Consider the following 14,173-nt stretch of genomic DNA (forward strand, 5'->3'; position numbering starts at 1 on the left):
GACATGTTCACTGTCCTCCGCCCTTAGGGAGACCTCCGGGGGGAGGCTGGAGGAGAACTGTCTTCAGCAAGAAGGTTCTGTCTTTATCTCAGAAGGCACCAGGCGCGGCCCACAGGCCAGGTCCGTGCGTGACTGGCGCTCAGAGACCACGTGGGTTAGAAACCACAATGCAGCCATCTCTAGTTCCCACGTCCCGCCTCATCCAGCCTCCTGGGGCCAGCAGGCCTGGGTTTATAGCTTGGCTCTGTCACTCCCCAGTTGGGACTTTGGGCAAGTCACACTGGGCAGAAACCTAGGAGGTATTTGTCAACGTCATCTCCCATGTCCCCATGTAGCGATCATCTAATATCTGTACCCAGAGGTGGTCTGCAGACTCTCAGGAATTCACCCCATTTCTCACACAGGCCCCAAAAGTAAGGGGCCCTGGTCTTATCAGAGATAACAGTAATAGGAATTCCCTACTGGTCCAGTGGTTAAGAATCCGCCTGCCAATGCAGGGGGCACGTGTTCAATCCCTAGTCCGAGAAGATTCGACATGCTGAGGGGCAACTAAGCCCACGTGCCACATCTATTGCGCCTGAGCCTGTGCCCCTGCTCCCACAACGAGAAGCCACTGCAATGAGAAGCCTGCCCACCACAGCCAGAGAGTAGCCCCCACTTGCCACAACTAGAGAAAGCCCATGTGCAGCAACGAAGACCCAGTGCAGGTAAAAACATAAATAAAAAAAATTAAAAATAAAGAAAGCTGAGCACCGAAGAATTGACGCTTTTGAACTGAGGCATTGGAGAAGACTCTGGAGAGTCCCTTGGACTGCAAGGAGATCCAACTAGTCCATCCTAAGGGAAATCAGTCCTGAATATTCATTGGAAGGACTGATGCTGAAGCTGAAACTCCAATACTTCAGCAACCTGATGCAAAGAACCGACTCATGGGAAAAGACCCTGATGCTGGGAAAGACTGAAGGCGGGAGGAGAAGGGGGCACCAGAGATGAGGTGGTTGGATGGCATCTCTGACGCGATGGACATGATGTTGAGTAAACTCAGGGAGTTGGTGATGGACAGGGAAGCCTGGCGTGCTGCAGTCCATGGGGTCACAAAGAGTTGGACACGACTGAGCAACTGAACTGAAGAGTGTCCTTATCATGCTGGGCCCCACATACCCTTCACCTCTGTTAGCCCATCGCCTCTTAACACCACCTCCGCGAGACAGATTCTGTTACTGTTCCACTTAACAGACAAGGAAACTGAGGCCCAGGGAGGTTAACAGATTTGCCCAGATCACAGGTAGTGGAGCCAGGGTGCAGACCTGTGACAGCATCTTTGCCCCAAACCCTTGGTTCTGCACCCCCAAGGCTCTTACCAGCAGAACATCATCTTCCTTTCCAGCAGTACCCATGAAACAACCCCTGCCCCCCAATTCATGAACAGGGCTCACGAACGGGGCAGTGCTGCGGGGGCAGGGGTGATCCCAGGGGCGGTGGGCCATGAGGGGCCATTCCCCCGCAGGGACCCCAGAGCTCTCTCTCTTCGGGATGGCACCGAGTGGATGCCGTACTGCCATCCGCACGCCTGGTCTGCCAACCCCCTGGGGTAACTTTCTGTTCCTAAGAGCGGTTCTGCCCAGAACCTAATAGAACTGGCTGCAGCTCATGTCCCTGTGAGGAGGAAGGGCCTTTGTTCCAGGAAAGGAGTCTGCAAGTCATAGCACCCCCAAGTGCCAGAGAGAACCACAACAGAGAGGATGAGGCAGAGGGGGAGGGATGGGGAGGAAGGAAGGAAGTGAAGGTTCTCTCTGAGGCATGCAGTGGCCAGATCTCTTCCACTCAGCCTGGGCTGTCGAAAGACCGATTTTACAGACGGCGTCTCAGGCTCAGAGAGGGAACACAAAATGTCATGTTGGGAATAAGCTACAGAGGGACGCTGTGAACCCCACTCTGACTCCAACGTGCCACCCAGGCTTAAGACAGCCTCTGCCTCTTGAGGCTTTCTAGGGTGTTGGATTTCAGCGGATTTACATTCTGTCTGGCTCTATCTCGGGGCTTCCCTGGTGGCTCAGACAGTAAACAGTCCGCCTGCAATGCAGGAGAGCGGGGTTCAATCCCTGGGTCGGGAAGATCCCCCGGAGAAGGGAATGGAGGCCCACTCCAGTGTTCTTGCCTGGAACATTCCATGGACAGAGAAGCCTGGCGGGCTACAGTCTACGGGGTCGCAGAGTCGGACACGACTGAGCGACTTTCACTTTTTTTCATACCCCTGGAAATTCCTGCCAGAAACCCCTCGTTAGGGGGTTCAGCTGCAGAAAGACCAAGGCAAAGGGACGCGGAGGGATGAGATGCGAAGAGCAGGGTAAAGACTCTGCACACAGGGCACCTCCGGGAGCTGCCTGTCTCATGGCTCCTGCCAAGTCACAGAACAATGGGGCCCAGGCTGCCAAGCCCAAGTCAGGGGCCAAAAATCTGTGGAATGTGAGACCCGGAGCCGCAGGCCACACTGAGCACCACCTCACAGAGGGCCTTTCTTCTGCAGGGAGTGAGGGCCCTGCATTTCCAGGGCTCACCAGCCCGGGGTTCACACGTGTCTGTCCCCCAGGTGCACGGGGACTGGAAGGGGACGAGCCCGGTGAGGAAGGCCCAGGGCCTGTTCGGGAGCCCGACCTGCCTTGGGTTCAAACCCTGGCTTGGCTGCCTTTACTCCTTCATTTGGAAAACGGGGCTAAGATCTACCTTTGAGGGTCACTGAGAATTAAATGCGTTAACAGATGTAAACTCCTCAGGACAGAGGAGGGTCCACTGAGGCTTTAGCTGCTACCAGTGTCGTTTCCACTAACCACCCCTGGACAGTGGAGGAGGGCCTGACTCCATGCGACAGACACGGGAACCGGGGCTCAGAGAGGGGCAGGGGTTTGCCCAGGGTCACACAGCCAGTAAAAGACAGAGCTGGGCTGCCGGACCCCAGATCATGCTCTTTACTGCACTGCATGGCTTCTTTGGGGTGACTCTGCAGCAAACACCCTCCTCAGCATTTACAAGACCTGGAGCTGCTTCTGCAAAGCCCCTGACAAGCTCCTCTGGCCCTGGCCTTTGGCAGGGCTCTTACTAATGTGGGGCATGACCCTAAGGAGGTGGGTGCGTGGGTTTAGTCTGGGCATTTCCTGGAAGGGATCGGCTCCCACACTGGGCTCCGAGGCTCCCCAGGAGGCCTTTCTGACCACCACTGTCGCCTGGCGCTGTCTCCCAATTTCTAAAACTTCCTCTAGGGCAAAGTCACGTCCTTCCATTGCCTCCTGCCAAATACCACACTTGGTGGAGGATGGCGGCTCACTGAGGACTTATCCTCCCAGGAAAAATGACCCAGGACACCCCAGGAAGGCTCAGGCCAAAGACCCAGCTTGGGCCAGGAATGGAGGCCTGAGTGTGTGAGGGTCGTGGGGGTGCAAGTATCTGTCTACACCGCACCATGTTCCTCAACCCTGAGGTGGGAACAGCGAGTGTCCACTTGCCCTTCTCTGCACGCGTGTGTGCATGTGCACGTGTGTATGTATATGATCAGGTCACAGGCTTTAAGCAGAGCCACGTTCTCGGCGTGTCCACTGGGGCAGGGTCATCACTACCCCAGGTTTGGGGGTGAAGCTGGTGAAGGCCTGTGTAGCTCCCAGGCTGAGAGGCTGCCACGCCCTTAGAAGAACCTCACCGACAACCCCGGAGGCTCAGTCTCAGCTGGACGCTGTACCCTCTGCCCATTCTCTGGGGAAGGCCCCTCTCTATTCCTGCCAGCTGAGTGAAAAGCTTCATAAGTCGTTTTTCCAAAGTAGGAAACCAACCTGGTGACTCCCCACCCTCCTACATACACAGAAGGAGTGGCCCGACACCAGAACGGGCACAAGGGCCTAGTTCTGCTGGTCCAGCAAGCTCCTGGCCACGGAAGCTTAGGAAAGGTGCCCACGGCTGGGGTGGCAGGGGGAGGAGAGGTGCCACAGGCCGGCATGGTCCAACACTCCCCTACACAGACGGAGCTCTGAGGCCCAGCAGGAGACCAGGCAGTTCACAGGCTGGCCACTGGGGAGGCCAAGGCCAGACCAGCTTCAGCATCAGCCAGCACCCACAGCAATGCCTCCCCAGGCTGAGTAATTTGACATCTTCCAGGAAACCCAAGTGGTGCCACCAAGTCCATTTTGCAGATGAGGAAACCAAGGCTCCAAGGGAAAACGTGACTTGCCAAAGCAAACACCCTCCTCAGTGTTTCTCAGAACTGGGGGTGCCTTTGCAAAGCCCCCTGACAAGTTCCTCCCGTCCTGGCCTTCAGCAGGGCTCCTACTAAAGTGGGGCACGACCCTAAGGAGAGGGATGCTTGGGTGTAGTCTGCCATTTGCTCCTCAGACCAGGGAGGCTGTGACCGGCGAGGGAAAGAGACACCACTGATGACCTGGCGTCCTCGCGTGGGGCCTGGGCAGTAAGGATCGCCGCCCCCCACACGGACCAGTCCTAATGACAGCCCATGCTAGTGAAGCCCTCATTGTGTGCACCAGGGACGTGCCAAGTGCTGTGCACGCCTGGTTCCACCCCACAGCCACTCTGTGCGGGGGCTGCTACAACCCACACAGTGCAGAGGAGGAAACGAACGTTCAGACTGGTTAAGTGACGGGCCCACGGCCACACAGCAGGCAACGGGCAGAACTGACATTTGAAACCAAGTGTGCCTGCCTCCTCTGGTCCATACTTCCTCTGACAGGGAGGGAGGGAATGAATGAATTCCGGCCCAGGAGTGTGGTTCTGGCTGCTGCTTCCCCCATCCTGGCCCCCCTTCCCTTCTGGGGTTGAGATAAGGAGACGTTGCCCATTCATCACTTGACAGGAAGCAGCTCAATCTCAGGCCAGAGTTACAGGGGCCGGGGAGCTGCAGGGGAGGAACCAGAGATGGTGTCTGGCTTCCCGACTGGTCCTGGGTCCCCTCATCCCACCCCCAAAGTCACACTCGCTACTCAGATTCCATGGCTCCACGACCAGTAGGAGGCTGGCTTCTCTGAGACCTGGGACCACTTGCGGCCCCTGGAAGGGCAGTGCAGCCTGTGCAGAGAGGTCCCTAAGCCCCTTCCTCAGGGTAGCAGGGTTCCCCCACAGGGTGGGCCTGCAGAACCTGGAGGCCAGCAGCTGAGGGGACAATGCAGTGCCCACCCAGCAAGGGGGTCTTTCTGCCCACTCAGCTCACCTTCCTTCCGGCACCCCTATACCATCCTTCTCCTGTAACTTGCCATCTCCTCACCCACCAGCCACCCCCATTTCTCTCCAGCCCGGGGCCTCTCTGCAGAGCTCCAGACCCCAACCACCCAAAGTCCCAGGCACTGAGGACTCACCTGCCCTTCCCTGGGTCCCCATGTCGGCGATGGGGTCTCCTGACTGCTCAGGAAGCCAGCAGGAATGCAGGCGCAGCCCACGGATGCCTCGCCCTCCCTGACAACCCACACTGGGGCTTCATCTAGGCTGCCGGTCCTTTGCCCAAACAAGTCTGCACTCACCCACAGACCCTGCCCTCTGCTGGCCTGGGCCCTTCTCAGTGGGGTCCCTGGAGTCAGCTCTGCCTGACAACCCAACCTCCCATCAAGGGAGGTTTCCCCCCCTCAACATGACACAAATCCCAACCTGCCGCTCCCCACCCCCCCCCCAAAAAAAACTCCCCAGAAAGAGGCCCACACGCCTGAGCGAGGCATCCCAAACTCTGTCCAGCTGGCGCCGGCCTGCTGTCCTGCAAGCCTACCCTGCCCCAGGCCCCTGCACGTTAAGGACCTTCTCATCCCAACCACACAGCACCCTGAACCTTCCAGGTCCTTCCACACTCCAGCCTCTGCCCGGAATGTAGGACCACCCATGAGGCAAAGTCCTTCTCCTGCATCAGGACGGGGTTCTGGGCCCTAATCAGGTTCAGACTTCTCGTGGGACCCTGGGAAAGCTCCGCCCCCTCCCGCATCCATGAAGTGGACACAGCTGGACCCCGCGGGGTGGGTACCCAGGGGCAGTCAGGTGTACCAGGCCCCCCTCCCCATCTGACGGCGTTCACACAGGCTTCTCCCCTGAAGTCTGGTTGTTCGGGTACAAGCTGCTCCCTCTGTCACTCTGCCCTCCTCCTCTGCCGGCCTTTCAAGGCAGGGACTGAGCTCAGAAGTCATCTCTAAACTGTCAGGGCCTCGCCCAGGGCCAGGCACAAAACGGGTGTCCAGCGGGAGCTGGTTGAGTAAAATTCTGATCAGTCAGTGGAGACGGGGCTCCTCGCATCCTCCTGATGCCCCAAGCAAGAAACACCTGCCTCCAAGCTCAGATTCCCCGAGGTCTCAGATCAGGCAGAGGTCACCAGGCAATTGAAAACATACCACGCCTGCACTGCGGGGATTTCCTGAGCCTTTTTAAAATCAAGGAGGCTCCGGATCACCTTTTACTTTCTCCTCCGTGGGTAATAAAACCCAATTCTGTGAGCAAAAGAAAATGTAGGAACCTTCAGCATCTCTCAGAGCAATGAGGCATTTGGTTTCTTCCCCAGGAGGGCCTTTGGCGCCAGGACCTGGTGAAGGAAGATCTGCCCAGCCCATGCTCTGCACCGGGGAGTGACCACAGCACCCTGGTATGCTCCCCCACGAGTCTGCACCACCCTCTTACAGATGAGGAAACCGAGGCGCGGAAAAGCCAAGTGACCTGCCAAGCCAGTGATGCTGGTAAACGGAGTGCACCTGTGTCAGAACCCAGCTCCGACTCTCTGAAGTCTGGGTTTTAATCTCATTTGCCCAGTGCCATCCTTGGAGACAATGGAGCTGGGGGAAGCTGGTGGTCTCACTCTGCAAGGAGCCTCAGGACCCTTGGGCGGGCCCAACATCCCAAGGACCCCAGTCCACCAGGGAAACGAACTTGCTCTCTCCTCAAGGCCTTGGTAGGTTCCACTTCCCCTGGCCTGGAATGAACTGCCTCCTGGCAAACCTGGATCCTCCTTCTGGGCACAAACTAGGGTGCCTCCTCCAGGCAGCCTTCCTGGACTTCCTCAGACAGTGAGTGAGTGACTCCCAGTCTCCACTGGCCTGGTCTCTATGCCATCACTGCCTGTTCCCACATTTTCCTCTCCCTCAAATGGAGAATTTCTTCAAGGGCAGAGACCAAATCACTCTCCTTGTGGCCCCAGCAGGCCACAGAGGGTGGTGATCTAGTACATAAACACCGGGGGCCAGGAGGAAGAAGCCTGGGAGAGCAGAAGTTCCTCTAGTCCTGTGTCCTGTCTCAGGCTACAGATACAGCCCTGCCAACCAACAGCTGAGGGGGAAACCCAGCTCGGGGAGACGCAGGCTCAGTGCCTGTAAAAAGCCCGCCCTGGGCCTCAGGAGGACGTCCGCAATCCCACAGGTGGCCTCTCCACGGGGGAAGTTCTTCAACCCCTGGCCTCCCCTAATTTTCTCTCCTGCTCTCATTTTAAGGTTTGAAAGAATGGCTATTCCCAGCAGGAGAAACTTCCATGGAGCCCTCACTGCTCAGGCCATCAGGAAGGGCCCCAGAAGCCAAAACCCACACCGGGGAGAGAAGAATTATCAGTACTTTTTCCACTTCCCTCGTAACCTTGGGAGTTCTGGAAAGTCCGGGATCACCCAGTGTGAACCCCTCCAACCTGGGCAGTGACAGAGGCCATGCCAGGCTGATGGCCCTGGCCCACTGGCAGCCCCCACCAGGCGTGTGGTCAAGGGGGCGGCGGGGGCAGAGAGGCAGCCAAGGTCTAGACCCCAGAGGTCTCTAGGGCTGTGTCCCTATCACTCGCTAGGCACACCCTCAAGGGCAAAGAGAGCAGCCCCAGGTGGCTGGAGAGGGTGAGGGGCTCCTGACAGTGGGAGGCAGGGCAAAGGCCAGTACCTTGCAAAGTGGCTTCTGTGGAGCTCCGGGAAGGTCTCGGCTCGAGTTGAAAGGCAGATGCTCACACAGTCCCGGGACCTCTGGGGATCTGGGTGGCCTCTCTGTGCCAGGGCTGGTGGAGGAAGAGGGACCAGCCCGTCTCCGCACGGGACTTCCCCTGCCCAAGACTCCCGTCCCCAGCCACTGCCAAAAGGAAACTCCCCCACCACGAGCTGCTCCAAAAATAGCTCCGGCTGCCACCTCCGTGGTGAAAGGAACTTGTCACTGCCACCAGGGAGCCCGCTGCTCACCAGGGACTGGAATCTGATGGCAGCGGCCACCAGTCTTAAGAGAGAGCACCTGTGTGTACCCGAAGCTGGGGGGCGGGCTTGGGATGCAACCAGAGTCCACTCTGGGATTGCTCGGTCCTGCTCCCCCATTTTACTCTCCAGGAAATTGAGACCAGAGGGCAAGAGACTGGCCTGGGGCCACGGGCACAGCAGTGGCAGCGCCTGGCCAGGACCTGTTCTCCTAAACCCACTCCACACACCCACACGGTCAGGCAGCAGAATCTGCCTACCCCCTCACTCCCAACCCAGAACCCAGAAACCGGACCGCAGACACGGAGATTACACCAGCCTCGGAGGGATGGGGGTCCTGCCCTCAGCCCCGGTGCTGCATCCTCACCCACTCCCCCTGGGGCCCAGCAAACATGAAGAACCATCAGTATTCTTACTGTCTCTTTAAAAGCATAACCCTTTCTAGGAGCTTCCCTGGTGCTCCAGTGCTTAAGACTCCGTGCAGGGGTCTGGGTGGATCCCTGGTCAGGGAACTAGACCCATGTGTCATAACTAAGACCTGGCGCAGCCAAACAAATGAAAAAAAAAAAAAAAAAAGCTGAACCCTTACTAATCTCTCTTTTGTGAGCTGAGCCAAAAAGATTTGTTGCCTAAGAGATGAGAGCCTTGGTAGGCAGCAGCACTGAATTCAAGTCCTGGCTCTGGCCGCACCCCAGCTGCGAGGGCTCCGGGGCCCTCACGGGTAAAACAGGGACACACAAAGAGTACCCAGCGCCCCAGACTCTGGGGGGCTACATTACGGGACTCAGAAGTGCTTAGCCCCGGGCCCGACACACAACAGAGCCCCAGTCATGGAGTCAATGTCATTACGTCCTTACGTTCTGGCCCCATGCTCCCCCAAACCAGGCTGGGTGCATCCAGAAACCGAGAGTTCAGAGTTCCCGCCTTCCCTTCCTTCCACACATCCTTCCAGCTGCTGTCTCTGCTCAGGGCCAGTGCTGACCACTGGTGACCCCAAGAGCAGACAGATGGAAACCCCCTTGCTCTTATGGGATCGCAGGAGAGCACCCAGCAACCCGCGGACAGATAACCACAAGCCAGAAAAGAGCAGTAAGAGAGCCCCCAAGAAAAGGCCAGATAGACCCTCACTTTGTGACCCAGCCAAGGTCACAGCCAGCTCCTTACGTGAGGTGGAGTCCAGGGTTGTGGGGGGCCTGGAAGGATGAGCAAGGTCAGCACCAGAGGGGAGGTGAGTTGGGCGGAGAACACAGTGGGATCAAAGGCCTGGAGGCCGGCGGACCTGCGGGCACGTGAGAGAAGGCAGGGACGCCTCCAGGCCCGCTCCAACCCCTCCGTCTCCGAAAAGAGCTCCCATGGCCGGCACCTGCCTCCTTTTCCAGAATGAGAGCCAGCTCCACCCTGGGCCAGCCACCCCCCGCGCCCCATCTGCAGCTCCACCGCTGGGACTGACACGGGCATATGGCAGCTGAGGCCCCGGAGGACAGAGGGAGCCGGATCCTGGCACCAGGGCTCGGCCACCTGCCAGCGCACCTTCCCCACCAGCCGGGCCCAACTGTCGGGCATATGCCAGGTGTCGGCCCCCTGGGTGGCTGCGGCTGGGCCCTTGGCCAGCTGTCCACAGGTCTGCGGGTGGACGGAGCCCCAGTGCATGGGGCACCCCTTCGAGGACTGTCCTTCATGACCCAGCGAGCTGGGAGGCATCCGCCTGCACCTACAGTAGAGGCTCCAGTCAGGCCGGTCAGGCCCTCGGGTTGGGCACTTTCTGCCAAACCATTGTTTCTCTCCTGCTTCTGGCGTCCTGTCTGCTGGAGACAAATTTCCTCCAGGATGCTCATCTAGAACATGCTAGCACCCTGCGGAAACACAGATTGTGGGAGTCTTTCTCCTCCTCCTGACCGGAGTAGCCAGAACCTTCCAGAAGTCTACCTTGGCTCTGATGAGTTTCCATGCCTGTGGGCACACATGCACTGCCAGTCACCCCCCACCTGTCCACCTGGGACTCGGAAGAGGGGGTGGAGCTGTGCTGAGGGGCATAGTCCCAGTGGCCCCCAGACTCTCAGAGCCTCAGGTCACCATGAGCCTCCAGCATGACCTCTGTGAGGCTCAGTGTGGCTCAGTCTGTGGGTGACAGTGTCTTCTCCCTCTAGTCCTGCCACCCCCGGAGGAGTTCTGGGCCAGCATGTAATCTCTGGTGAGGCCCTGGACCTGCCTGTGTTGCATTTCCACCCCCAGGACCCCTGCGGTCCCTGAGTTGGTCTGGGAAGTTATGCGGCCATTTTTAACTCCTCGAGGGTGAATCCTGCTCTGAGCCTCGGGGTGTGGCGTGGTGGATCAGGACTCGTTTGGAAATCTCAAAGGGCCACATGGCCTTGGGAAAGTCATGGCCTATCTCTCGGCCTCAGTTTCCCCATCTTCAACATGGGTGGGTCAGGCTCTCCAGTCTTAGGAGGGCTCTTCATGGGCCAACAATTTTTATGAGGCTGACGGAGGATTTGCGACTCACTGGCACGGACTGTATCTGAGCTCCGGGAGCCTCTATCTAATCCCAGGCTCAGGTCTGGGAGGAAAACCAGACCTTCTGGGTCTGGGATTGCTAAGGGACTCTCTCTCTCTGGCCTTGGAAGGCTTTGTCAGCCCCCCAGGCCCTGCACACTGCCCTCCCCACAAGTCACACTCCCTCGCAACAAGTCACAGCCATGTGGGAAGACGGCTCAGAGGCCTCCTGGCTCTCAGACACACCACCGTGGAGGTGGAATGTGCACACGCGGCATCCACACACAGAGCGCCCCTCAGATGAGAGGTGCAGGCCAGATCCTGGAGGGGTGTTGGAAGCGTGTGTGCTTACAAAGCCACCCTGCAAGGCAGACAGTGCATCCATTTGACAGATGAGGAAACTGAGGCTAGCGAGGTCACATGACTCGAGGGACGTGTCCCAGCTGGAGAGAGACAGAGCGTGGATGGAAAGGTGGGCCTGAGTCCTTGTGGTCATGGGGGAACCAGACCAAAGTGCTTAACTGCACTGCAGAATCAAATCAGGGGCCACCGATTCCAACTTGGGCCAATCAAGGGGGCTGCAGGGATCTGCAGGTGGCATTTGATCTGGGACCTGAGGGCCCAGAAGTGAGGTGAGGCAGCCCAGCACAGACTCTGGACTCTGACAGCCCCAAGTTCAAATCCTGCACTTGCCTCTGTCCACCACAGGAATTCGGCTACCTCTCTGCAGTTGCCTCCTCTGTGAACAGGGGCTGGGTAGGACCCATCTCATGGGGTTGTCATGAGCACAGAGTGGAGGATATGCAGCTCAGGACCAGCAGGACGAAGCATACACAAGAGCTCAATAAATGTGGCTGTTGCTACTATTATGATTACCATTATCACCATAAAGAACCAGCACTCATTCAACAGCAACATTTCCACAATTAATTCCAGCAACTCTGTCTGTGAACCAACCATCACAATAAGGTCGGTCCTCATTCCTCAGGGGTCCCCGATCTCATGACCTGTGAACGTGGCAGGAGGTGACCTCCGCCTCTGGGGATTCTCCCCTTCTGGGGGGAAATGGGAGAGACCACACTGGCTCCTGCTGTATTCTCCAGGAAGCTGGAAGTGATGGCAAAGCATTTTACAAAGTTACCAGGACGATGAAGCTGAGCCGCCTCCCTCCCCTCACTGTCTCAATAAAATAAATCTTGGTCCACGGCTGGCGAGAGACCCTATATATTTACATGACGATGGTGCCTCATGATCACAGGGCTCGTGGTTGCAGCGAGCAGCGTGTGGCAGGGATGACAGCGGTCCTAGGAGACTCACTATTTTCCAGCGACTTTTATTGTCCATTATATCCCGGCGTTTACAGGGCTCTGCTCCGGGCCTGGCAGGAATATCACACACGGTGGGGCTGGCAGGCCTTAATATTCCAGTCTCGGTGCTGCAGATCAGCTTTCGCATCTCATCCATCCCCCTCTCCCCAAGTCTTTGTGTGATACTGAGACCCCAGGGAGCTCCAGGGGTTCTAAAGGGAGAGGGTTGTGGGGAGGGGTCTAGGTATGCCCACCCAAGCCATCTGCTTGGTTCCAGTCTGTCGTCCCACAAAGGGGACACCATCAACACTGTGGCCTTCCTTCATGGGAGGGGCTGCAAAGTGGAGGGGTGCACGGGGTACCGGAGCCATGAGTCCTGGCTTGTGGGGGGCTGCTTGCTAACTTCTCAGGGATTCTGTGAGACAGTCATCATGTTGGTTGCCTGCACTCAGGCATGGCAGGATATTTATTCCATGGAAATTGGCAAATGCTACAAATCAAGGCTTTGTGCAAATCCCCCTCCCTCCCACCCCACCACCCCTCGGCCTGGGGACCTATTCGTTAAACACCAGCATAGCCCAGGGAGGGGGTGACCCAGCAGGCCACTGTGAGCGCCAGGAAGGACACATGGACTTAAGAGTCAGGTGTGAATCCTGACTTCCTCACACTCCACCTGTGTGTGACCTTAGGTAAATGACTTCACTTTTTTAAGCCTCAGCTTTCTTATTTGTAAAATGGGGACATACCTGAATTCCCAGGTTGTTGTAAGGATTACAGCACCTCACAGCAAGTTCCCTGGGTGATGCTTAGTATAAACAGCGGGTGCTTAATAAACAATACCTATTGTTATTCCTTGATTCACACTTACCGAGCACCTACTCTGTACCAGGCCCTGAGTGACAGGGATACAGAAAGCCCCACGGGATGACAAATATAAAATTCTTCACATCTGGACAGTTCTTGACTGTTCTGCAGATGCATTTTTACCCACACCATCTTATGAAGCCTCAGGACAACTTTGAGAGGTGGGCACAGCAGGAGAGATGCTCATTTCTGAAATGAGGAAATAGGGGCTCAGGGCTGGAGGTGACTTGCCTGAGGCCCCTGTCAGGGCCTATCAAAATAGGGCTCAGTCCCAATTCCACTCCAGGCCCACAATGGCACCCATCCCTAAACTCTCAGGTTCAGCCAGGCTGGCCCCCTGATGGTCCCAGGAGAACCCAGGGCGAAGGGACTCCTGGTCTAGGATCCTGGGTTCTAGTCTTGGCTCCACGGCCTCCCTGCTCTGGGTCCTTCCCCACCTGGGCCTGTGGTTCCCCATCGGAAGGCTGAGAGGGCTGCACTCAGGGTGCTGTTGGCCCTGATGGATGAGGGTCTGCCTCCAGACTTCCTGGCTTGGCCAAATGTCCTTCTGTCCCCCACAGTCAGGGAGGACTCGGGCATATAAACATCTCCGGTGCCCTAGCCGGAGCCCAGAAGAACCAGAGCCTCTTAAGCAGGAGAGAAGAGAGCATGAGTGGGGTCTCCCGTCCACCTGTTTGGGGTTTCCCAGCTCACCCTGCTGAAGGGGCTCACCCACCCATTTCGCAGATAAGGAGACTGAAGCTCAGAGAGGGGTGGCGTCACCAGCCTGGGAACTGGGATTCACTCCCTGGGCTGGCAGCCTCCAGAGCTTGTGGCTGGGGTGCCCGCCAAGCCCCTCGGTCCTGACGTCTGCAGATGGGACAGTCTTGGCCACCGGGCCTCAGCCCAGAGGGGTCGAGGAGCATTTTGCTGAAACAAGACAGCAAGAAAAGTACAGGCAACTTTGATGACTCAAATAACCTTTGAAACTAGGAGGTGGGCGGAAGTGGGCAGCATTTCTGGTGGGTTTCACCTCACTTCCTAGAAGGATGCGTCACCAGCTTTAGTTTAGTCAGCGCTCACCCGACCGTCAACACGGATCTGCGCTCTGGGTGGCATGTCTCAGCTCACTTGTCCCCAAGGCAATTACAGGTTGGCAGGTGGGGGCCGTCCAGTCAAGGCAGGGGGTGGAGGGAGGGAACTCTTCTCATTTTACAGATGAGGAAACTGAGGTTCAGAAAGAGGACAGGGGTTGGTTCAGAGACACAGAGCAGGTACCTAAGTTCAAATTCCTTTGCCAGGAGGTTAATTTTTCTCTTTGGGGAGATAGAAAAGGAAAGCTTCTGCAGCTTTCAA

At 57.4% G+C, this 14,173-nt stretch overlaps 1 protein-coding gene across 2 annotated transcripts in view; it reads right to left on the reverse strand.

Annotated features, from left to right (window-relative positions):
- NEK6 (NIMA related kinase 6) overlaps positions 1–14,173 on the reverse strand; it is an 85,211-nt gene that overhangs the window by 44,952 nt on the left and 26,086 nt on the right. The window contains exon 1 of one of the 2 annotated variants that reach the window (XM_061154687.1): positions 7,876–7,992. The exons of the other annotated variant lie outside the window; for it this stretch is intronic. The gene's annotated coding sequence lies outside the window, so the exon portion shown is untranslated. Of the gene's footprint in view, positions 1–7,875; positions 7,993–14,173 lie in introns of those variants that run through there. 2 annotated transcript variants of the gene reach the window in all.

The sequence above is a fragment of the Dama dama genome, chromosome 11 (assembly GCF_033118175.1).
Source record: "Dama dama isolate Ldn47 chromosome 11, ASM3311817v1, whole genome shotgun sequence".
Taxonomy (NCBI): Eukaryota; Metazoa; Chordata; class Mammalia; order Artiodactyla; family Cervidae; genus Dama; species Dama dama.